Source organism: Macrotis lagotis, chromosome 8 (genome assembly GCF_037893015.1).
Source record: "Macrotis lagotis isolate mMagLag1 chromosome 8, bilby.v1.9.chrom.fasta, whole genome shotgun sequence".
In the NCBI taxonomy this organism is placed as follows: Eukaryota; Metazoa; Chordata; class Mammalia; order Peramelemorphia; family Peramelidae; genus Macrotis; species Macrotis lagotis.
The window spans coordinates 163,320,749-163,347,432 of record NC_133665.1 but is presented as its reverse complement, the minus strand read 5'-3'; the positions used below and the strand labels follow the sequence as shown (position 1 = coordinate 163,347,432).

Below are 26,684 nucleotides of genomic sequence, written 5' to 3'. Positions count from 1 at the left end.
GAGAATCCTGAAGACCATCAGCCTTTGTTGGAAGGATGCTATTGAGGGGGAGGCTATCAGCTGCTGAGGAAGCCCATTGCACTTTTGGGATATTGCTAGATGGGAAGTATTTCCTCCCAAATAATCCTACATTTATTTCTTTGGAATTTCCTACTTCTTCTCTCTGGAACAAGCAGGACAAGCCTAATCCACTCTGCCTCAGGAGACAGTTTTCATGTCTCCTCTACATTTTGAACTTCTTAGAACCTTCACCAGACTGGGCATTCTCCACTGAACAGCTTCTACCTTGTTAATATTTTTCCTTACTAGAATTGACTAACAGTCCAAGGTTGATCTGATCAATGAGGCAATCAATCCAAAAGCATTTTATTAAAACTTCCATCAAGCATCTTCCTAAATGCTAGAGAGACAGAAGAATAAACAGACTCTACCTTCAAGGAGCTTGCATTCTAATGAGAAGACCACCTATAAATAATAGGTATATTCAAAATACACGCAGGATGATGGAAGAACATTTCAGAGGGGAAGACCCTGGCAGAAATAGTGGGGTGGGGGTGGAAAAAGGAAAGACCTCCTGAAGAACCAGACCTAGAGCTGGAAAAGCTCTCAAAAGTCCAAACCCTTCTTTTTATAGTAGGGTAAACTGAGTCATGGGGTTGATTAAGTGATTTGACCTGTGCTACACAGCCAGGAAGAATCAATCTCCAGGTTTTCTGACTTCCAAACCAATGTCCTCCACTAAACTTCACCACCTCTCAGAGAGGAGGACCTGAGCTGAGACTTGTAGTAGGCTGGGGAGAGGGAGAGCAACCATAGGGGACGTTGGGTCCTGTGTGGGGTAGAAGGAAGCCAGCATCTTTGGATCATAGAGTGCTTGGGGGATAAAGTGTAATAACAGGAATAACAACACATTATCATAATCACAAAAATTATTATAATATTCATTTCAATATAAGTAGTAATTAAATATGAAGTAATATTTATTATGCTACAATTCTAACCTAATTTCATTAGGATTAATTATCATAATAATCACTATAACAATAATAGCTAGCATTTATCTAGTTCTTTAAGCCTTGCAAAATGTTTAGCTTTGTTTTTCAGTCCTGTTGACTCTTCATAACCCCATTTGTAGGTTTTTGGCAGAGATACTGGAGTGGTTTGCCATTTCTCCAATTCATTTTGTAGATGAAGAAATATAAATATAAAGGGTCGCACAGTTAGTAAATGTCTAAGGTAGCTTTGAACTCAGATCTTCCTGATTCTATGTCTACCAATCTATCTTCTGCTTAGGGACCTAAGGATGATCTAAGACATGACTATTAACAAAGTTCTCCCAAAAACCCCATAGATTGTTATAGGCAAACTTAAGGTCAATTTAATTTCCAGACGCTTTCTGTAGATTTAAGAGAAGTAATCAAAAGAATTATAAATACATGGTATTCATAGGAATTAGCCATGACCTAGGATGGGGTGACTGGGGCTTTGTCCCAGGGTACTGATGCCAGTATTTTTTAAATTATAAAAACTTAAAATATTGATTTGAAAAGATTACATAGTTGTAAAGTTTTTTATAACTATACATTTATATTATCCACTACAAATGTACAGTTTCACTTTGATAGTGCTTTCAATCCTTCAGCAACCCAAAAATTAGTTGGCAAGGACAATCAGTTAAACTGGGAAGTTACCAAACTGTACTGGGAGAAACATATCATTTCATTTTCTCTCTGAGTCCAGTCCTGATTCATATTGAGCAGTGACTTCTCCATTGTCTTGTGGGATCCCAGGATCTTGCACCACAACAGTCACTGTTTGAGGTGTTCCTTTCTCTGTGGGAATTAGAAGTTGATATCTAGTGTTTTCTCCCAATATAGGACTGGTATCTTGGGCTGTTCCCCTTCATGAGATTGCCAGGGTTTTCCCTACCAGGGTACAGTAGTCTGTACCTGTCTGAGGTCTCAAGGTTTTTTCCAAGAGGCTCATGTAGATCAGGATCTACTGTCCTTTGAGTTGGTTTAGGGGTCTATTCATTACTATATGTCTCAGGCAAAAAATTACTGGTTATATCTCTGATTAACAGTCATTACCATTAATTGCTACTCTGCTGCCTGCTCCTCATATTTTCTTCCTCCAATGTCTCATTTTGAGGTGGGGCTCTTTTTGGGGGTTCCTGGAATTATGCCAATGGTTCACAGGTCCCATAGGCCCTACTTAACTGGAAAAACTTTGAGGCTTTTAAAATTGGTCCCTGAGTCATATCTATCATCTTATGAACCAGTTTGGCCATGTTAAAAGAGGTTGAAAACCAAGGTGACAAACTACATGTTTATAACAAGTTTTACACAGTTGTCATGGGCCAGAGTACCCACAATGATGAAATCACATATCTTTGAAGGACTGAAGTAATAACCATTAATAGAAAGGGCTTGTGGCAGCGATTACCAATAATTCATTATTTCTAGTAGTAAATATGTAAGCAAAATTAAACTAAGTCTTCACTTGGCTAGAGACCCCATCATCTATCCCCTTACCTAGCAGAAGTCTCACTTTGATGGTGAAAAGCCAATGTAACATTCCTTCATTCTATAGAAATATATTATTGATGATTATGTAGCAGGTACTTGAGATAACAAGATAAAAATGCAACACTCCCTGCCCTCAAGAAGCTTCCATTCTCCCCCCAGTGGAAAAAGCAGAGTAAACGTTCCTACACTAGAACCATAAGTCCTATAAAACTGTATCAAAAGGGTCACTTTTAGACATATGTATGTCCTTGAAGACACCCATTGAACTAAGGAGTAAAGATAACTTTTTCCTGTTTAAATCAGCCTGGATTTGTAGTCAAAGGTCTGGATTTGAATCCCAACTCATCCCTTTGTCATTATGTATCTCTCTAAGCTTCTTTGCAAAATGAAGAAATTGAACTAGATAGTCTAAAGTCTTTGGTTGTTGTTGGTCAACCAAATCCAACTCTCTGTGACCCCCATTTGGAGTTTTTTTGATGAAGATACTGGAGTGGTTTACCATTGCCTTCTCCAGCTCATTTGATAGATGAGGAAACTGAGGCAAATAGGATTAAACAACTTGCTCAGGCTCACACAACTGGTGAGAGTTGAGGACAGTTTGGAACTCATGAAGATGAATCTTCCTGACTCCAGGTCTGTTGCTCTGTCCATCTAACTCTCCCAAAAGATACCCTATCCACTGTGCCACCTACCTGCTCTGAGCATATACCTAGAGATAAAAGGGATCTTAATTCAATCACCTCATTTTGCAAAGGAGAAAATGGAGGCCAAAGGAAGTTAACAAACTTGTCCAAAGTTAAATTAATAATATATAGTAGACATAGGACTGGAATTTCCCATTCAATTTTAAGCTCCTTGGGAGTATGAACTGCCTTTTGCCTCTCTGTATCTGTAGCCTGGTACATTAAGGATTTGATTAATGAACCAACTGACTCAATCCATTTCCTCTGATTTCAAACCAGGATCCATCTCAGTCATTCTTTTTTTTTTAAGGTTTTTTTTTTTTTGCAAAGCAATGGGGTTAAATGGCTTGCCCAGCTAAGTAATTATTAAGTGTATGAGGTTGGATTTGAACTCAGGTACTCCTGACTCCAGGGCCAGTGCTCTATCCACTGTACCACCCAGCTGCCCCCAGCCAGGTTCCATCTCATGGTACTAAGCTATATCCATCAGTCCCATCACCTGTTAAATTCCTTCCTCTCACCCCTCCCCAGTCCCCAGATCTCAGACTCATCCCCTAATGTCCTCTCATGTTCACTCCCTTTAAATCTGTACTCCATGTATCATTCTAATCATCTGTATAGATTTAAATTCAGAGTTTCCTTTTGTCTTTTAAAATCAGGGAGCATTCCTCCGCCTCCCATAGCTGTGACCCCAAGCACTCCCAAGGAACTGTCGATCCATCACTGATAACTATCTTGGGGCCATTTCAACAGTAAAACCTTGAAAGAAAAAAGCAAAAGGAAAAAAGAGATATTAACTCACTGGTAAAATGGGGATTTTTCTACCTTTTAAAATGTGTCTAGTCTTTTGAAGAAGGTTCCCAAAGAAAAAAAAAGCTTTGGACTTTTAGCTTTTGTGCTATATTTAAGGTTTTTTCTTTTATTCTTAATAATACTTTTATCTTAAAAATTATTTTTTGAAGAAAAGCACTAGGGGTACATTTTTCTTAAAGAAAAATACTAGAAGTGGTAAAACTCCCTATTTCTAATAGGGAACATGATAGCCTTATACCATAGCAAGGTAGAGAGTGGTGCTGGGAAGAAGTCAGAGGAACTGTAATCTTAACACTGGCTCTGTTTTCACTGCCTGTGTGACCTTGAGCAAGTCACCTAGAGACTATACCAGTATAACTTTGGCTGTGGTAGATCATTTAGAATGACAGAGATTTTGAGCCTCAGTTTCCTTCTCTGTAAAATGACCAGATGGCTTTAGAGCTTTGATCCCCTGAGCTTTGCACTGAGAATGCTAGCTTTCTCCCTTAGCATCTCAATAATGATTATTGGTTGCTCATGAAACCTGTAGATTGTCTCAAGCAACTATCTTCAGACCTGTTAAAAATCATTTAATGGAAGTTCTTATTTTTTATTTTCCACTTAAATAAAATATTCCCCAAAGTTCTGCTTTTATCTGAGATTATGGGTGCTCTATATAATACACACAAAATACCTACCTTAAAAAAAAAGAGAAAGTACAAAGATGTCTCCCATTTTGCACTAAATTACTAGGTAGGAGAGTCAGTATCCATGTGGGAGGGACGGGATCCAGTCCTTTCTATATTGAGAACACACTTTTCACAGGATATAATTTAATCTAGGAAAGTAAACCTAGCTCATGTCTCCAAGTGTAATTAAATTCTCACTTTGAGTCAAACATCCCAGAGGGATGTTTGACATGAAGCTGATAACAAGTCCCAACTCTTAAATCAACTTCTGGAGCTGCTTTCACTTGTGTAAGCTAAAAAGCTGTGTCCATCACAGAGCTGAAGTCCAGTTTGAGTCTTGAAAGTAGTCACGGAGAGCAGAGACCAGTGCACTGGGCCTGGCAGGGTGGCTGGGAGCAGGTTGGGAGGGCTCAGCCTGGACACACTATTCTCATCCCAAATATAGAATCGCACAATTTCTGAGTTCAAAGAGACCTTGGAGACCATCAGACTCAACCTTGACCATGAAAGTCTCCAGTGAATATCCATCCGTCCCTTTTTTGAAAACCTCCAACATGGGAGGAACATGATTGCCTCCTATGGGTGCTCATTTTCCTTTTGGACAACTCTCCTAGTTAGGAAGTTTTGCTTGCTATTTAAGGCAGATTTGCTTCTTTATCACATTCCACACATTGCTCTGAGTTACACCTTCTGGAGTCAAAGAAAAGAAATCTAATCCTTGTTTCAGGTGAGAGACATTGTAGTACAGTAGAAAGAGTAATGGAGCTGGAGGGTCTCGATTCAAATTCTGGTTTTGCCACTTTTGACTGACATGACCTTGGTCAAGTCACAACTTCCCTGAGCTTTGGCTCCACTATAAAATGAGAGGATTGGACCAGATGGCTTCTGGGCTAAAGTGGTAACCCTGAAGATGGCTATCATATCCCTCTTCTGCAGCCTTTCTTCTCTTTGCTAAGATAAGTATCACCAGTTCCTTCAACAAGCTTCATTCTACATGCACTCAGATGTCTCATCAATACACTGATATAGAAATTATTAAATGTATGACATAATGAGCTTATTAGATGTTCACTATCTGGATTGCCTCCTCAGGTCACTCTCCAGCTTCTCAGTTTCCTTCTCAAAAGGTGGCATCCACAATTAAACAAAGTATATTATATATGGTAAGATTAGTATATAAATCTGCATTAATGTGATGACTATACTAACTCTGTATTAACTATACTAATGTACTAACTCTATGACTAACTGTCCTAACTCTGGAGTATCAAGAACATATCTGCATAATACTTCCTATGGAACTGGGACATGCTTCCAGCCAGAGGACGATAGATTTGGGTACTGGAAGGGATCTTGGAAATTACTGAGTCCAGAGAAACTGAGTCTCTCTGAGAGGGAAGTCACTTGCCCCCAGGTCACAAAGGCAAAAAGTTGCTTAGCCAAGATTCAAAAACGTACCTTAGGATTTTGCTACTGTGCTACAAGGCCTTGTGAGACCTGGACAACAGCATGAAAAACTTGGAAGAAACTCAATAAAGTGTTCTACACACACACACACACACACACACACACACACACACACACACACATACACACCCCTCTTTTCTTATCTCTCCCTTAAGTCAGAGGGAGCACCAATGAGGTTGTAAATCATGGGGGGCCTACACCTCCAATAGGTCCTCTAGGACAAAGAATCACAGAGAAAATAGAAGATAAGTATGGGTCACAGCCCCACCACTTACTGACCATGTAATTCTGATCAAGGAAGGAGGAAGAGAACCTCCCTGAATATCTGTTCCCTTGGTGGCAAAATAAGGATTATGCTAATCTCTGTCCTGTCAACCTGAGAAGGTTGATGTGAGGGTCAAATGAGCTAATGTAAAAGCGACTTTTCAAAACTGTGAAAGGCTTTACAACCATAGAGTATTTTTATTGTTAGAAAGATCATTATCACTGGGGTTGGGTTTCCCAGCATTTCTCATTGCCTAAGTTGCCATTGCCTCCTCAGCAGCAGTCCTGCCATTCCAAACACACCTGGATTTGAAAGAATGTCCATCCCCGATTTCCTTGCCCCTTTGTCGTCCCACTTTCCTCCCTCATCAAAAGGTGGCAATTGAAATATTCAGCTTTGACGCACTCATTCAATCTTGCCAGTTGAATCTGCATCACCGGGTAGATCGACCTTTCTTTTAAAACATGCATCGGCGGGTAAAGATTTCAGTGTGCTGTGCATACCTTTAACTAGTCTGTATTCTTCGGCTGTCGTTCTGTCTCCTCTGTAATCTTCCTCAGCTTTTCACTGGGATGCAGAGTCGTCATCTTTCTCTTTTGCACATTCTTCCTCCGAGGATCTTTGAGAAACGCTGAAAGAGAGAACAGAGATATATCTGAATTCCAGAACAAGATGGGAAAGGATGCATTAAACTTTCATCCGGGGCATGGTCAGGTCATTGCTAACTTTGCCAGGCCTACCAGGGCTTGTCACCCTTTCAAATTCTTCCCCTGCCAGTGGAGATTTAGAGTTTCCTACTTCTACATACAGATGAAACCCTGGCTATTTCCAATGAATGACCTTGAAAATTGTGCTAACGCAAACCCTGAAATGACACACACACACACACACACACACACACACACACACACACACACACATACTAATAACTAGATTTTTTCCTTCTTTTAAATGAACCTATGATTTTTATTAGTAGTTAGTCAGCAAGCATTTATTAACTACCTTCTGTATGCCAGTCACTCTGTTCAAAGTATTCAGGAATGCTCCCAGCAAGGAACTTCCTCAACTAAGCCATAAAATTCTTTGTTTGTTTGCAAGACATTGGTGTTAAGTGATTTGCCCAAGGTCACACAGCCAGGTAATTATTAAATGTCTGAGGTCAAATTTGAACTTGGTCCTCCTGACTCCAGGGCTCTATCCAGTGCACCACCTACCTGTCCCAACCCATAAGATTCTAACGAAGGGAATGGTAGGGGAGAGGGCTTTGCATTTAAATTTAAATCCCACTTCTCAATTCTTGGTAGAGATATGATGGGTTATAGGAGCAGAACAAGTCAATACATTGATTGGTTTTACTTAACTATACTTTTTATTTATAAGAAAAGGTTCTATTGGGTGAAAAGTAAGTCATAATATGACAATGATATTTATAAAAAGAGTGAATAGTAAGTCATAATATCATGATATTTATTTAAAAATCACTAAAACATTTTTAAAAGGAATTAATTAGTTCCATATTACTTTGTTGTTCAATTGTTTTTCAGTGGTAACTGCCTTTACATGACCTCATTTGGGTTTTCTTGGCAAAGATACTGGAGTGGTTTTGCCATTTTCATCATCAGCTCATTTTACAGATGAGGAAACTGAGGCTTTTAATTCTTGATAGAGAAATGATGGATTATAGGAACAGAATGAGGCAAACATTGTCAGACAAGCTCAATACATTGGTTGGTTTTGCTTAAATGTATCTCTATAAGAGAGGGTTCTATTGGGTGAAGAATAAGTCACTGGGAAGTGATAGTGATATTTATAAAAAATATCACTAAAACACTTTTGAAAGAAATTAATGAGCTCCAAATTATTTTGTGGTTCAGTTGTTTTTCAGTCATTTCTGACTCTTCATGACTCCACTTAGGCTTTTCTTTGCAAAGATCCTGGAGTGATTTGCCATTTCATCACCAGTTCATTTACAGATGAGGAAAATGAGGCAGACAGGGTGAAGTGACTTGCCCAGGATCACCCAGCTAACCAGATTTGAATATTTCAAAAGGCAATTGGACGACTTGTCAGACAACGCAGAGGGAATTCCTGCTCAGATTCACTGGAGTATATGCCCTTCACCAGTCCCTTCCAAATCTGACTTTCTTCAGGATTTCCTACAATAGATAAGAGGCAGATTTAGCAGTGTGGTTCTGTGGAGAGAAGAAGGAGTTCAGGAATAAGGATCTTTCCTCTAGATGACTGATCAAACAATTTCACTTATCTCCACCACCATTTCCAATGTGTAAGGTATAAGTCGAGTCACTGGGTGAGGTCCCGTTCAGCATCGCTTCTATGAACCCACAAAGTCTAACTCTGATACGGGTCAGTTTATAAAATCCTTTCTTATTCCAAGGTACCTGCAATTCTCTTATTGTATATTTTGCACTCACAGGTAATTGCTTAGCATTTAGAGTCTCCAAATGAAAGTGTTGGAGGGAATAGAATAAATGGAACCTCAGGGGCATGGTCATGAGAGTTCATGATACTCAGTTTTCAGTGCTTCAAAAAAGACAGTTTGATTCTAAAAAAGGAAGTATTTCCCCTTTTTTGCACATTACTTACTAAAGAAACATACAAGGTGGTATATGTCCCACAAAAAACTCTACCAAACTAAGGGAATTTTGTTGTTGCTCTTTTTTTTAAGACTTAGTCTTCCTATTTCACCAAGATTGGAAATGCAGCAGTCATTTTAGAACAGACAGGTGGCATATGATGGGTAGAGCTCCAGATGTGGAGTCAGAAAGACCTGTGTTCAAATCTATCTGTAGAATAGAACTAGGAAAGGCCAAACTCAGTTTCCTCACCTATAAAATGTGGATAACAATAGTACCTACCTCCCTAGATTGTTAGGGCAGTTAGGTGATCTGGGCCTCCGGTCAACTTCAGATCTGATCTCAGACACCTACTAGCTGTGTGACCCTGGACAAGTCACTTAACCTAGTTTGCCTCAGTTTCCTCTACTGTGAAATGAGCTGGAGAAGAAAATGGCAAACCACTCCAGTTTCTTTACCAAGACAACCCAAATGGGACCATGTAGACTTGGATAAGACTGAAAATGACTAAAAATGTTGTGGGGATAAAATGATTTAAGTAATAGATGCTTTAGCAATTGCATATTTCCTTTCTTCTTTCTGTTTTTTCCTCTCAACCCCCTCCCTTTCTTACTTCTTCCATTCTTTCCTTCCTTCATTTTTCCTTTCTTTCTTCCTTGCTTTTTCCCTTTGTGACTTCCATGCAATCAATTCCACTAGTGATGGGGATGGGAGCTTTGATGCTCTCCATTTCCAATCTGGGCCAGTTTTTCCTTCCTTAGGTAGTTTGGTGACCCCACCGATGGAATTGGTGCAGACATCAGATCAGCTTTAGCCCTACTGCAGCTTGCTATATATCTTGTATGATCCATGCTTGACTGAAGAAAGATATTTTTTGAAATATTCTTTCTTGATACCTTTTTATCTTATATATCATGGTCATTTTGGGGAGGTTTATACATGGGAAAATAATTAAGCAACCCCCACCCCAATAAAGAACTATATCTGACATTATATACACAACATTTCTCCAGGAGTTTAACTTTTGTTTGTTTTAGCAAAGGGGGATTTAAACACCTTGGAACATCTTATGCTTGAGTTTCCCTTCCTCTTGGAAGCAATCAACAGGAATTCAGGAAATCATATTGGTTTAGATTAAAGGCCATACATGTCTATCCCAGAATGCTTCAATGGTTGTCAAGGTAGGTCTTGATAAAACTATTTATTTACTGAAGATGGTGACATTTACTTTGTGGTCATAGGTTGCTCCTGCACTGCAAAGACAATTAAATATGGAGAGAGAAAAGAATAGACCGGATGATGAGTCTGGGCTCTATGGCCAAAATAAACTGGAGGGAAGCCAGCTGTCCAAAGAGTCTGTCCTGAATAACCTATTGAGTCGTTAAGAGATGAGTGAGACATCTTGCAGATAAATCATGCAATCTGTTCCATGTTGGCCAGAAGAGCTGCTTCTTCCCCTCCAACACCCACAGTCTATAGCAGTGAAATTGCACGTCCAGGTCAGACATACACATGCATACGGATGCGCTTACACCTAGCACTAGTGGTTCTTTAATAAGAGATTCTCCATTGATTTTTCTGATGATCACTGACTAATTAAAAATACTTCTAATGAAACAAGAAATCCTGCCAGTGTTCTCGTCCTTTCCTTTCCCACAAATACTCTCTTTTGAACACCAGAGGGCAGACTTAATGACATGGAACATTCAGGAACGTAACACTTTGGTTTTGTTTCCATGTTACCCATAAGAAAACTGCCTTACTTTCCTTCTCCAAGACTTATTGGTCTGACTCTTTATCAAGTAGAGTGTCATGGTCACAGGGGTACTCCCAGACAAGCCCTACAATTCAGAAAAAGGTCTGGGGGAATGAGGTATCAGAGATTCACACAGGTTAATTCTGGTCTCTGGTCTACTCTGCCATTTCTTGGTGTATCAGGGTCAACAAGTCACTGGAGCCTCTGAGTTTTTGTTTTTCTGATTTTCAAAATGAGGAAGGAGGACTTGGAAAACTTTTAAAGATCTCTCCAGTTCTAGCAGAGATGTAGATCTGAGACTTAACAATGACTTAACATAATTTAGGTTGTTCTATATTTTCATTTTTTTTTTTAGGTTTTTTGCAAGGCAAACAGGGTTAAGTGGCTTGCCCAAGGTCACACAGCTAGGTCATTATTAAATGTCTGAGACCGGATTTGAACCCAGGTATTCCTGACTCCAGGGCCGGTGCTTTATCCACTATGCCACCTAGCAGCCCCAATTTCATCCATTTAACAATATATGCAATATCTATAGCACAGGATCATTGTGGTGCTTAAATCAGATAAAGCTAGTAAAAAGTTTTAAGATCCTATATAAGTACCAGTCTTCATCCTCATTCTTACTTTATTTCAAATAATTTTTTGCTTTGTTTTGCTTTTTTATTTTTTATTTTCCTCAAAGAACAGTAGCAGCAAAAAAGAATTTTCAGCCTTTGAATTCAAATTTTACCATGATGCTTGCCCTTGGGTAATATTGGGCAAGTCATTCAACTTTCTTGGACCTTAGTTTCCTTGAATGTAAAATAAAGGTGTTGGAATAGATGATCTCTAGCCTGATGTTCCTTCCAAGCTCTATGCCTATCACTGATACAGGAAATATTGATGTTTACCTCATTAAAGAAAAGTTATCCCATAGACAAGAGATGCAACAAAACATTTCTCCTTGTTTCACTAAACAACTCTCACAACCTTCTACGTCACCATTATGTTCTTCTGACCTTTGTGGACAAAATGGAAAAGTGTTCCCTGTAGTCATTATTAGGGGTAATTCCCTAAAAGAGGCATTCTTTTAAAACCCTAAGATCCATAAATGCAAGACCAAGGATCACAACTGAACTACCCTTGGCCTCAAGCCCAGAAAATCCCCCCAGCAACGTGGACTATGTAGAAAAATTAAATAATCATTAAATATTTAATAAGACTTTAATTTTTCAGACTTTGGGGCTCCAACAACTTCAACAACAATCCCCATAGGATAATTAACATGAACAGGCAACTTTCCAAACCAATTCAGAAGGCACAAATAAACTCACCAGGCCCTGCCCCCAACCTGCTGTGAGCATGATCCATGTGGGGTGACAGCCCAACAATGAATACCCAAAATCAGAAGGACTTTGAATGGAGTCCAGAATGAATGTCTATTGAAAGTGGGCCTGAGGAGTGGCAAGTTATGATTAAAAGAATGAAAATTAGACGGCGGTTCAAATACACACTTATTAGCATGTCCAGACCTTTCTAATCTAACTGGAGTTCTTGCCACTGCTCTGAGATGCAAATATTACTTTGTTATTTGATGAGCCTGAGATTTTCCTGATTTCTGGCATGAGAAAAGAGAATAGAAAGATGTGTCTAGCCAGCCAGCTAGACTGGTGGATGTTCTTGTAATGCGATTTAATCCCAATTCTCCTTTCAATTAACAAAAATCTATTTTTCCCTTGTCCCCTTCCTTTGTCCCCAGTATGTGAAAACAAAACAAAACAAATCCTAGTAACAAACATGCAGAGTGAAGCAAAACAAATATCCACATTGGCCATGTTATGGGCAGACTGCTTCCTCATCCATGCTCTGGAATTGGGATTGGCTATTTTATTGATCAGAATTCTTAAGTCTCTCAATGTTGTTTGTCCTCATGGTGTTGTTATTTTATAAACTGTTCTCATGGTTCCACCTAATTTACTCTGCATTAGTTGATACAAGTCTTTTCAGATTTCTCTGAAACTATCCCTTTTATCATTTCTGACAGCACAGTAGAATTAATTCCTTGACCTTCATAAACTCTAATCTGGTCAACCCTTTCCCAATTGATGGGCATTCTTGTAGTTTCTGGTTCTTTTTTGCTCAATCATTTCAGTTGTGTTCACCCTTTTGAGACCCCGTTTGGGGTTTTCTAGGTAAAGATACTAGAGAAGTTTGCCATTTCCTTTTCTGGCTCATTTGATGAAGAAACTGAGGCAATCATTCCATGAGGCAGACAGGGTGAAGTGATTTGGCCAGAGTCTTCCCGATTCCGAGTTCACTGAGTCACCACTCACACAAAAGAGCGCAATACATATTATTCTGAAATTAAACTTTAGGGGAAGAAACTCACAGAACCCAATTTTCAAACTTACTCTGTCTACTCTGTGCCACAACTGTGCCATCTACTGTTTCTAAGACAAATGATTAATTGAGCAGGAGATCCTGTATCATACTACATGATAATTATATTGCCATTCTCTAAGTAGGTTGGTACCCCAGTGCCTGTTGCTTTAAAACCATACAGACTGTTCCATATGATTAGTCAAATAAAACAGAGGACACACTAGTAGTCTTCCTCGAGCAGGGCAAAGAAAGTCTACAGTTATCATGTTAGTGAAGGAAGTGGATTGTGAATAGAGACAGACATCAATAGGATAGACTGGGGTTAGGGATATGAATCTTGGAAGATCCTAAGATTTCATTGATAAGAGGAATTCTCGAAATGATGAGCAAGTTGTATGATGAGCAAGTTGTATCAACACAAATAAGATAAACCCAATTCTTTCCTACATAGAAAAGAAAACCCTAGAATAATGGAAAGAATTTTGAATCAGAGAACTGAGTTTTCAATCAGAGGATGTGGGTTCAAATCTTGATTCTACTATTTACTATTTACTGGCCATAACCTTGGTCAAGAATCCCAGGTCTTTATATGGAGCCCTAATAGCTCTCTCTGAACTGTAGTCAGAGTGTATCAGAGTGACTATGCTTTATATCCATTTGGGTATCCCATAGACATCTCAACTCAATGTGTCAAAAATGAATCTCATTATCTTTCCCCCCAACCTGTCCCTACTCCAAACTATCATCCTTCAAGTAATCCAACTTCACAATCTCAGAGTTGTTGCTGATTTTTCACTCTTTCTTACCCTGCCTGCCAATGAGTTGCTGAAACTCATCAATTTTATCACCATATCTCTCACACGTGTGTCCTCATTTTTCTCTTGTAAAGGTACTACTTTTCTTCTCCAACATGACTTCAGTTCACCTGCAAATTGTTTTTTAGTAGAGTGTTAGAGTGCTAACTGGTCTTCCTACTTCCAGCCTCTCCCTTCTGATACCTGGTTTTCTCAGAGCTGATTATTAATATCGATCTGATCACGTCACTCCCAGTCTCAAGAATCCTTGGTGTATATAGCTCCCTATCTCCTCTAGGGCAAAAAGCAAATTAAAAAGCCGTCCTTTCAGCAGCTGGCTCCAAGCTACCTTCCAAGACAAATGTCACTTTATACACTTTCATACAATCTAGATTCCAGTCAATAGAAGTAGTCAGAGCTACGCTCATATGAGCTGGGTAAGGTTTGAATATATTACCTAGTACAATTCTCATGGCACTCCTACAAAGCAGCTACTCTCATGATCCTCATTTTATAGATGAGGAAATTTCAAAAGAAGTTAAGCAATTTGCCTCTAAGGTCACACAGCTAGTAAGTTAGAACTGTGGTTACCTGATTAAATTTAGCATTCTATACAATGTACAAGAGGTTGTTGAAACTGGAGTTTAAAACTCCCAGTGTGGTCTCAATCGGATTTAAATGTTTAACAAAAGAAATAAAAATACAATTCAACCTAATGTTAACTTGTGGTTTTCTAACTTGGTTTCTATTTGAGTTTGGCACCATTACATTCTACCACCAAGTCAGACTACCTCATGTCCTACCTTTGTGTCTTTGCATAGGCTGTTTCCTATGCCTGGAATATATGCTCTCTTTACTTCCACTGGTGGAATCCTTAAATCCCCTCAACTGTCACCTTACTGTCAGATTCCTTTTGGTTTATTCATTATTTATTTATTTCTTTAGAATTTTAGGGAATCTGTTTCTGATCACACCCCAGTTTTAGTACTTTCTTTCTCTCACTTTGAACTACTTTGTAAACTTTCTTATGTAGATGTCAAATTCCTCTTCTTCCCCATCCCATCCCCCACAATTTCTTGTACATGGAAGTTATTAACTCAGTATTTAATGAATTGAAATCACTCAACTGTTCAAGGACTCTTCATCTATAAATTTCAAAGTAGCCCCATTAGCATAAGGCTCTTTCCACACTAACACATGTTATTTTCCAGAGAGCAGAACCACTACCAATGAATGAGTTGGAGGCACTAGGAACTCGATTTTGGATCATTACGGGTACAATGGCATTGACTCCAGAAATAATAAGTCCCCATCACAAGTAGTCTTCAAGTGAAAGAGATCTCCTTGACAAGGATAATACAAGGAAATTATTTGAGGGACCTCCTATCTAGTTATTTTCATGATCTTCTTATCCCAATAAATTGAGTAACTCCCTTTAGAATAATGTAGCAGTAACTGTGGGATTAGTAATTTCCTTCTGTTGCTACTGATCATGAGCCCCCACTGGTGTGCTTGCTACATTATCAGTTGCTATCATTCAGTTAGACACATTTTATTAGCTTTTAGAAACAAGTATTTACTAAAGTGCTATAGTAACACATTCTATCATAGATACATAAAAAATCCAGGAAAACAGGGGCTGAAATTTATAGAGCACATGTGGCAAAGTGATAACACATAGGTCATAGTTGGTGGAAGTCCATTTCTCCCCTTTGTTAGGCTCCTCATGAAGTTTCCCTGAGTATGGGTTAGTTTTCTCCTGGGTGTCTCGTAGAATCCTGAAGATGCCTTTACTAAGAATATCATGTTTTCCTTTAATCTATCTTTTTGTTTTTCAATAAAGATGCTGCCATTAGGCATTGCTATTGCCCCAGGAAATTCCAAATCTTCCAATATTTTGATGTTCACTTCTCTTCCTCTGGTCCTCCTCCTCCCCATTCCCGACTCAAGGGATGACCATTCAGAGACTTGACTGAAGCTGCTTCACAACCAGGTTGAACCATCATTGGAATACCAGATTCCAAACCACCTAGCTGTTTTTATGCAAGTCCCACAAGTTGTGACTAACTCTCCAACTAACCTGAATATTCTGGCTTCATTTCCTTTCTCCCAATGGTTTTCGTCCCTGTCAAATGATTAAGGACTTTCCCCATGCCTATTTTCATACATTTGATTGATTTAATAGAGGTTTTCTCCTCTAATAAAGGTATTAGGGCAAAGAGCATCTTGGTGGTTACTCTAATTAGGATGAGAATGATTGATTCTCTCTGCTGCCATCCTTCCACCAGAGCCTTGTGAAATCCAGTGTTTGAAAACTACCAGCAGGCTAAGAATGGAAGTGTGGCAGGAATAGAAGTCAGAGCTCAGCTTGCAATTATTTTTCTTCACTAGACTTCATTTTATAGACCATAGGTCTGGTTAATCACAGCATCTTCTACTTCTAGCCTCATAAATTTCAAAGGTGAATTATTACTGAATTAATATTCAACAGGCTTTATATAACAGTACTTGGAAAAATCCATAACTCAAGTTTCTTTAATCTCCCCAGAGGACAGTCAAATTCTATGGATGCAGCCACCTAAAAGAGGCAGTGTGAGCATTTTAAAGCTAATTCCACCTTCAATATACCTCACAAGGTCCAAATTTGTCCATGACAACAAAACCTGCAAGATGATAGGAGTCAGGCAGATAAAATAGACAAAGAAAGCTTAGCTTGGGCATTCTAAAATCAACCTCCAGTGCTGTGTTCTACTGCAACCATTCCATGGGGCCAACAAAAAGGGCCCATTCTGCCTTCAGAGAATTCAGAATCACAAAAGGAGATATTATTTGGAGAGGGCTTTGCAAACTTTAGAGGGCTTTACATGTGTGTATGTTGTAGCAGATCTAACATTCCACCTAAGGCACTTTCAGATCTAACATTCTGGGTTCTATGGGTCTTTCTAGCTCTAAAATCTATGGTCTATTAGGTTCATATAGACACACACTACATACAAATATACATATATTGTGCATATATTTTATATATGAGTATATAAAATATAAATAGGACATACACATATTTTGTATATATTATACATATACACATATTTTATTTATGTATTATATATACATACATATTTTAATTATATATTATATATACATATGTATGTATAATATATAAAAATTATATATATATGTATATATATATGAATAACTAGGTGTGCTCAGTTTGAAGTCAAGAAGGCCCAAGTTTTAAATCTGGTTTCAGATACTGTCCCATTATATGACCCTGGGCAAGTCACTTCACCCTGTTTGCCTCAGTTTCTTCAACTGTAAAATGAGCTGGAAAAGGAATGGTAAACCACTCTGTATCTTTATCAATAAAACCCCAATGGAGTCACAAAGAGATGAACACAACTGAACTCAGCTACATACACACATTTGCATATATGTGTATATAGTTACATTCATATATTCATTTTTGATGTTTGCGTCAACCATCTACCATCGGAAGTGAATTATTAGTGAAACATACATGTGGGAATAATGAAAGGAAGCTGATGAATCCAACCAAGTCAACTCAAGACGTCACAGAATTCTAGATCTGAGTGGAACCTTCCAAAATAAAATGGGTGCATTGGTGGGTGGGATTTCCACCTTGAAACATGGAAGGTGGTAGAAAGTTAGGCTTAAAATAGCCATAGAAATTGAGAAAGTATTTTAAACTATCTTCCTAGTAAAAAAGTCTGATTTCCTCCATAAGTCCTCAGCCTTTACTTCTCAGTCATTTTCGCCAACAGGTTAAAAATTCAAAATCAGTGGATATCCCCCCCACCACGTTAATTATGAACTCAGGAAGACAAATGATTAGAAAAGTTGGAAAATTAGTCCGGCCCTCAGTATATTGAAATCCAGGAAGAGATAACAATTGTTCTGATAGTATTGTGAAAGGATAATAGTCTTTGACAAGTAATTATACTATTTTATATAGAGCAGTCTCATAGACAGACCTACAAGGAGGTTCATGATTTCTCTCATCCTTTGTTTATGAATAAATTTCCCTTCTCTTTTGTTTCAGGGTCGCCACCTTGGATAGATGGCTTCCACTTAGAGGTTTCATGGTAAATCCTGGAAAATAAAACTTCATGTCTCACCTATATTTTCTGTCATTTTATTTTAACCCTATATTTTAAGATTTACAAAACATAAAACAGTAAATATTGAGCAAGGAGACAACAGAATAGAGAATGTTAAGGTTGGAAAAGTTCATAGAACATAGGACATAAAACATTGGAAGTACATCCAATAGAAAATAGAACATAGAATGTTAGGATTAAAAGGATCTTTAGAACACAGAATGTTAGATCTGAAAGTGCCTTAGGTGAAAAAAAAGAGAAAATTTTGGTGCATTATCAAACATAGAATGTCAGAGTTTAGAATATAGAAGGTCACATAATTAGCTACTGGCAGAATATGGATCCAAACCAAAGAGTTGAACTCAATAACCCCATGCCCAGTGTGCTTTCCAGCTTTCATAAATTCACCGGCAGCCAGGGCTTCAGGAGAGAGAGATACATCTTTGCCAATATATCAAAGATCTGTGATTTTTTTTTTGGGGGGGGGGGAATTCCTAGCAGAAGAATTTCCTCTGTCAATCAATCAACAAATAATGCCAGATACTTTGCTAAGTTCTGGGGATATAAGGGAAAAAAACCACAAGAACCTTACCTTCTAATGGAGGATCCAACCCCCATTGTATCTCTCTCTATACATGTAAATATTCATATATGTATCTGGCATGTACATATCTATGCATGTGTGCATATATAAATAAGATACATGTAGAATGAATAGAAAGTAATCTTAGAGCAGGAGGTCTTCATCTTTTTGGCTTTTTGGACCTCTCCCACCAATCCTTTGGCAGTCTGGTGAAGCTTATAGATAGATGCTTAAGAATAACATTTTAAAATAACCAAAGGAAATGCCAGATTTCACTTTAAAATTTGTGAAAATAAAGATGTAATTTTTCACAAATATGAGAGACACTTTGTACAAAGGCACAGAGATGAGATATCTCATGAGAAGAACAGCAAATGGATCAATATGGTTAGCCCAGTATCAGAACAAATCATGACCCATCTAAAACTTAGAATCTTCCAAAATTACTTGAGGCAAATCAACAGAGATTACTTTGTTCAAATCACTAAAAACCTGACATTCCAGGAGGACAATTTATGCAATGCAACATTAATGAAAAGACGATAACATCAACAGACTTTAGAGCTCTGATGGTTCAGTAACCAATCATAACTTAGTTCAGTAATCAATTGTGATTTCAGAGAAGAGATAGTGAAATATGCCTCTTGCCTCTGGCTGAGAGGTGGTGAGCTATAGATGCATAATGAGGCATCCTTTGTAAGACAAGGTCAATGTGTTGATGAGTTTTGCTTAATTACTTTTTTATTAGGATAGACACTTCTTTGGGGTGGTAATGGGAGGGCATGGGAGTTACTGGGAAACAAAAGTGATGCTAAATAAAAGATCATTAAGGAAATATTTTGGAAGCAAGGAAGCAAAGAAAGAAGGAAGGAGGCAAACTATCAATTACTCAGTTTATCCACAAAAGTATATACTTTGTAGTTCAAGATAGCAAGAAAAATTCCTCATATTCAAATATCTCTTGAAGAATTCAGGAGGCCATTCAAAGTTATCTTGGGTAAATACTAAAAATATCAGTGGGGGATGCAGGGAATAAATCTCTTTGTCCCCAAGCATTCCTGAGATGATACCTGGAGAAAAAAAAGGGGCTTATGAGAGTTATCTATCCAGGTACCTGCTATACCTAATGGGGAGGTTTCTAGGAGATGATTCATAACTCCTCCCTTCACCCCCAATCATGGTGGACCTAAAGAAGTGCCTGTTCCTTCTTTTTTGGTGTCTTCTTAGATTATGAACCTGGGATAACAAAATGAGAGTATGGATGGGTTTCACTCCCAAGAGCATTTGGTAAAGGAAGCAAATTTAGAAACTAAAAACTGAATTTCCTCTTGCTTACCATCTATGGAAAGGTGTGAAACTAATGAGGGTCCAGGAATACCTATCTTCTCTATTGTTGTATAACATCAGATGGTCCAAGAAGATCATAACCAAGACATGTCAGTACAGTAATGAGCAAATGTGCCAAAGTATTAAAAAAAAATCAGCCTGAGACTTATACCAAGATTTTGGCAACAACTGGCAAACAGCTGTCCTGAGAACACACATTCTATTTTGCCAACAGACAGCTGGCTAGTTGAGTCATGTTGGCCAAAATTATCATCATATGTTCTGAGAGGCCAGAAGGAGAGCAGGGATTTCTACAAGTTACGAACCCATAAATGAATTTCATATTTTCATAATATACCCCTGAAAAAAACACAGAAAAAGAAATGAATGGTTTTGGGTTCCAAATTCTATGGAAGGGCTAAACAGCTTGGCCTCAAACTGTGGCATATCTAAGACACAGGGATTGTATGGGAGCATCTTTAATGACAAACCAAATCTACTAGCAGATGCTGACTTTAATAACTTTCTGTGAAAGCTCTGGCAATCAATCAAATAATATAAATAACTAATAATGATAGTTAACATTTAAATACTGCTTATAAGGTTTGCAAAACATATTAGCCAACAAGTATTCACTAAATATCTACCATGTGCTAAGCACTAGAGACAAAGAATGGTATAAAGAGATACTGCCCTCAAGAACCTCAGAGTCTAATGAGGAAACAAGTTAACAACTAGGTACACACAAGACCATCCATCATCTATCCATCTATCCATTTATCTCTCTCTCTCTCTCTCTCTCCTAGCTATCTAGCTATTCTTCTTTCCATCTTTCTCCTGTCTAAATATTCTATTTCCCTTCCAACCATTGATCTATCATCCATCTATCTATCTACCTATTGACCTCTCTCTATCTAAACTATCTCTAGATAATCCACCCAACATAGATAATATGCAATATGCTATCTACCTACTATTAGGAAGATAATCTAACTAGGAGGGTCTGGATAGACATAATACATAGATAATCAGGAAATATTGGAGATATAATTGGAGAGAAAAAGTACTAACATTAAGGAGAACTAAGAAACTTAGTCTTGGAAAGTTGACTAGAGGCACTGAAGGTAGTGGTGACCCACCTAAACATTTCAGAAAAAGGATTTGAATTCAGGTCTTCCTGCTTTAGAAGTCATCTAATTTTCCACTAAACCACACTGTCTTTCTGCCCATGCTATGGGAAATGTTTAATTTATCTTTGCTGAATTCAGTTAAACTTGGCAGAAGGATGACAGGTAAGACAACATATTAGGAAGAGTAATCCAATATGAGGGGATATGAATGAAAATGATGTGCTATAGATGGGTTCCACAGCTCCATCCAAGGATCAGATCTTACAGATGACCCATTGTTGATTGAATATTTCAGGACTTCCTCAATGAGAACTAGGATAGCCTCTCGAGGGAGATGGATATAAAATAATGCAACTGGATGAGGGCCTAATATGGAAGCAAGTGTATGTGTCACTTACTACATTCATGCATCAGGATCAAGATTTTTCTCCTGATGGATAAATAATTGATCTTAGGCATGAATGGAAGGAGAACTGTGAGCTGAATGGCATCATGGCGATCACACAGAAGTTTGTGCAGTACTATCAAGTTGCCTGATACCAAAATCCACTATTTTCCCAATTCCCCAATCAAGTGTTGAACCAATGCTACATGTGGTTATAATTGTGGTCCCTCATTTCTCAAAAACTGTGACTACAGAACATTAGATCTGGAAGTTCCAATGAAGCTTCAATTACCCAGAGAAGTACATACAATTTGATTTAAAGAATAAAAATGAGACAGCTTAACTGAACAGTGAATATAGTGCCAGTCCTAGAGGCAGGAGGACCTGAGTTCAAATCCAACCTCAGTCACTTACTGGTTATGCAAGTAATTTAACTTCTATCTACCTCAGTTTTTTCATTTGTAAAATAAAGATAATAATAACACCTACCTTCAGGGCTATTGTGAGGATCAACTGAGATAACATATATAAAGGAAACATATATACACAGAAAAATTATATAAATATGAGTTAAAAAAAGGAAAGAGAAAGACTGACTATGGATAAAAAAAAATGACAGTGTCTTAATCAAAATTGTGGATGTTTCAAAGAACATTCCATGCTGGTTCATAGTTTTTGAAACTGGGAGATATCTAATAAACCATATCATGGATTTGGTCCTTGATTTTAAAAAGTTTTTTTTATTAATTGCATTTTAATATAATTGATTTCCTTTGTAATCCAAAGTATTTGACTTTATACATTTAAAGACATTTTTCAAATAAGGGATCTATAGATGTCCCCAGGCTGCCAAAGGTATTCATGATTAAAATAAACAAAAAAAAAACTAGGCTTAAGGACTCAGATAGAATCTAACACTTCAAAGTGAGGCAAAGAGAGATTATAAAAAAGGTAGTAAAAAGCAAAAGTGGCATTTGAACCCAGGTCTTCTGATCCCAAAAGCTCACATAGAATAAGTAGAAGGGGTGGAATTTGAACTCAGATCCAATATCATATATTTAAAATGAAGGGCTTAAATTAAAATAAAATAACTCAAAAATCAATGAACTTTTGATTTTCCTCAATTTTCCTCTCCTCTCAGTCACTAGCTTACTCTAAATAATTTTCAAGGTGTCCTTGGGGATTGTCTCTCTGGATGTTCCCAAGAGACAAAAAGTTTGAGGCAGATCTGCTTGATCCTGACTTCTCAACATCTCAGATACCTTCAAGAGGTCCCCTCAGACCTCTGTACATTCTTCTTGGTCACTTTACAAGACTTGCCAGAGCTTCACAAAAATATTCAGAAACATTCAAGACTGAGAGAACTTTAATAATTTCATCAATTTGTCCCAAGTGAACTAGTGTTCAGTGCTTTGAGCTCATCTATATTCAGTTTTTTTTTTTAAATACAAGGATCAGAGAGCAGAGGAATTATTCACACTTTCAGAATTTAACAGGATTTTTGCTCGACCCTCTCCAGGTTTGGTATTTTAATAAATGCTTTGTGACATCATCCTAATTTCTTCCCAAGTCCAAGTCAGCAAGTCCAGTCTTCTTTAATAAATCCTAGTGGAAAAGATGTCACTTAGCTTATTGCATCAAACCAATTCCAATAAACAAACCAAGCAGCCTCTAGAAGGGTTTCATGGCTTCTAAGACAGAAAGTAAAGCTTCCTCAGCATATTGGACATTTTAATAAAGCAGGCTGACTTTAACAGGTCTGTGCAGTGTGGTTTGACATTAACCAGAGTCCCTTCTCTTCATTATCATTTGCTGGACCAACTGTAAGACAGCACAGCTTATCTGCATCATATCTATGATCCTATTGCCCCCAAATTTAGTAGAGATGAGGATGGGTCTTTTCTTCTTTTCTTATCTGTCTTTTCTTTTCTTTTCTTTTCTTTTCTTTTCTTTTCTTTTCTTTTTGTTTTTGCCCAAGTTCACACTAAGTAATTATTAAGTATCTGAGGTAGGATTTGAAATCAGGTCCTCCTGACTTCAGGGCAGCTGCTCTATTCAATGTGCCACCTAGTTGCCCCTGAAGATGAGTCTTAATGGAAGATTTTGGTCCTGGGATATTGCCGATCAAAGATTTTTTAATTGGTAGCCTCAAAACTTTACAGGATCACAGAATCAAAATCTTAAGAAGTAGGAACTTCAAAGCAATTAAGTGATATCAACACAAATCATGTATCCTCAGTCTTGGAACAATTATCTCCAATCACAAGAAACATATATTATCTGCATACATACACACACACACACACACACACATATATACTCACATGTACATATAATTATACATATTTAGGTATTTGAATATATGTGTTTATTACATAGGCATATATATATATATATATATATATATAATGTATTCCAATCCAAGTTAATACCTCTGTGTATATCTGTATTTTCTATCTTTATTTTCACCAACCTCTATTTAAAATTTAATGTTTCCTTCAATTACTTAAAAGTCTTATTTTGTAAAGAGGTTCTTTCATAGGTTTCACCAAATTATCAAAGAAGAATCCTTGGCACCAAGGTTAAAAGTCTAGTTGTGGGGTGGCTAGGTGGTGCAGTTAGGGGTGGCTAGGTGGCACAGTGGATAAAGCACCAGTCCTGGAGTCAGGAGGACCTGGGTTCAAATCCGGTCTCAGACACTTAATAATTACCTAGCTGTGTGGCCTTGGGCAAGCCACTTAACCCCATTTGTCTTACAAAAAACCTAAAAAAAAAAAAAAGTCTAGTTGCTACTCTGGGCTCAATTGATTGACAAGTTTCAAATTCACTTCATTTTACCACCAAACAGTTCATTTCTTGATACCTTCTCTTCGACTTAATTCACTCTTACTAAGCACTGACTTTTTTTTAGGTTTTTTTAAAAGCTTTTTGCAAGGCAATAGGGTTAAGTGACTTGTCCAAGGTCACATAGCTAGATAATTATTAAGTGTCTGAAGTCAAATTTGAACTCAGGTCCTCCTGACTCCAGGACTGGTGCTCTATCCACTGCACCACCTAGATGCCCCAGCACTGACTCTTTGAGACACAGTACATAGCAGTATATAGACAGTCAGCCTTGGAATCAGGAAGAGTTGGGCTAAGTCCTGTCCTCTGACATATATTGGGTGACCCTGGATAAGCTTCTCAACTTTTCTGTCATCTGCACTGCTTTGTAAGACTTTTAAGTTTCAGAGATGTGCAATGGCCGAGGGAGATCATCACCTGAAATTCTCTCTAATGGAATTATAGGTTCTGTCAAAAAACAACAAACCCACTTTACCCAGCCCATAATTTACTAGGTTGAGATCCCTGTGGAAACAAAGGCAAAAATGAAGCAGGATCTGCCTTCGAGGCTCTTATAGTCTACTGAGAGATGCAAAGTAGACAGAATGCACATTTTATAAACATACAATACATGTGGATTGCACATTCACATACATAAAAGGAAAATGGAGAAAGCGGATAGGGAAGGCTTTATTGAAGAGACAGCCCTTGAATTGAGTCTTTCAGAAAGACAAAGATTCTGAGAAGGGGAAATGGGGAAAGAGTGAATGAGTATCAGCCACATAGAGCCTTTTGTGTAAATACATGTCAGAAAGAGACAAAATAAGCTGTGTGGGGAAATTCTGATAGTGCAGCTTGGCTGAAATGTTGACTACCTGAAGGGAAAATAGTAGGAAATAAGGCTAGAGAGATAGGTGGGAGTCTAATTACAAATGACTTAAAATTCCAGATTGAGGATGCTCTGTGTGGGTATGAGTGTGCATGAACATATATGTCTGTTTTTAGGAATATAGCTGAAGATAATAGAAGGTAGGATGGGTCTTTTTTTTTTAACAAGGCAATGGGGTTAAATGACTTGCCCAAGGTCACACAGGTAATTATTAAGTGTCTGAGCTCATATTTGAACTCAGGTCCTCCTGACTCCAGGGCTGGTGCTCTTCACTGAGCCAACCAGCTGCCCCTTTGTGCCACCTAGCTGCCTGGTAGGATGGGTCTTGATGGCAGGTTTTGGTTATCCTGAGAGAGGCAATGAAACTGTTTCTGTCTCTGTCTCTCTCTCATGTGCTTATGTGCTCTTTCTCAATGGGAAGTCACTGAAGTTTTTCTTATCCATCTGGATATAATGTTTTACTGAAACTCAAATATACTACATTCATAACAATATCTTAATCTATTAGTTTAACAAAAAAGAAAGAAGGATGGTTAGTGTGGCATTATTTTTCTTAATGGTCTTATGCTTTCTCTTTTCTTCTTTTCTAAGTTATCAGAAACCATTCCTTTAAAGAGCTACTCCAGAATTCTACAGGTGTAGTGGATAGAGCACCGGCCTTGGAGTCAGGAGGATGGGAGTTTGCATCCGGCCTCAGACACTTGACTCTTACTATCTATTGTGACCTTGGGCAAGTCACTTCACCCTGACTGCCTCACATCCAGGACCATCTCCAGTCATTCTGATTCCTATCTGGCCACTGGACCTAGATGGCTCTGGAGGAGAAAGTGAGGTTGGTGACTTAGCACAGTATCTCCCTCACTCAAATTCAGTTCACATACTTGTTATGACATCATCTTTCAGATGTAGTGGTCTTCTTTGAAAATGAAGGACAAATATTACCAGAATTCACTATTAAGTTCTCTAGTATCTTTTTTTTAAACTGAGACAACTTTTTCCTGTTTCTATCCTGCAGCATTTCTTTTCCATCCTTCCTCAAAGAATCCTACTCTTTCAATCTCCTTACTTATCTTGGATTTCAGTTCCTCATAGCCCAACTTTGTCTAATTTTGTTCTGGTTGGAAAATTTCTGTTTTTCCTATCAGGACAAAAGAAGGAAAGAAGTTTATGTGATTTTGCTTTTTATGATCAATTTCTCATCCATGTTCCTAAACTTCTATGAAAACATTTGTCTGGAGCTTTGCCAACTTTTTTATATACATTTTATCTCACTTTATATAAATTACTTTGTGAGGCAGGTACAAGTATTTTTTAGTATTATTTTTCATATGGAGAAACTGAGGATCCAAAAGGATCAGTGACTCATTGACTTTACTATCAACCAAGAACCAATTAGTGAAGTGGGAATGATAGGAATGTTAGGGGAGATGGTAAACACACACACACTTTAAACCACTGTAACAGCTAGAGAAGGGAACGCCAGGCACTGTCTGGATTTCAG

The 26,684-nt window shown here is 38.0% G+C and overlaps 1 protein-coding gene across 2 annotated transcripts in view; it reads right to left on the bottom strand.

Moving 5' to 3' along the window:
- The window catches only part of FRMD4B (FERM domain containing 4B), a 349,156-nt gene that overhangs the window by 253,765 nt on the left and 68,707 nt on the right, over positions 1-26,684 (bottom strand). For both annotated transcript variants that reach the window (XM_074198763.1, XM_074198761.1), the window contains exon 2: positions 6,928-7,055. The gene's annotated coding sequence lies outside the window, so the exon portion shown is untranslated. The remainder of the gene's footprint in view (positions 1-6,927; positions 7,056-26,684) is intronic.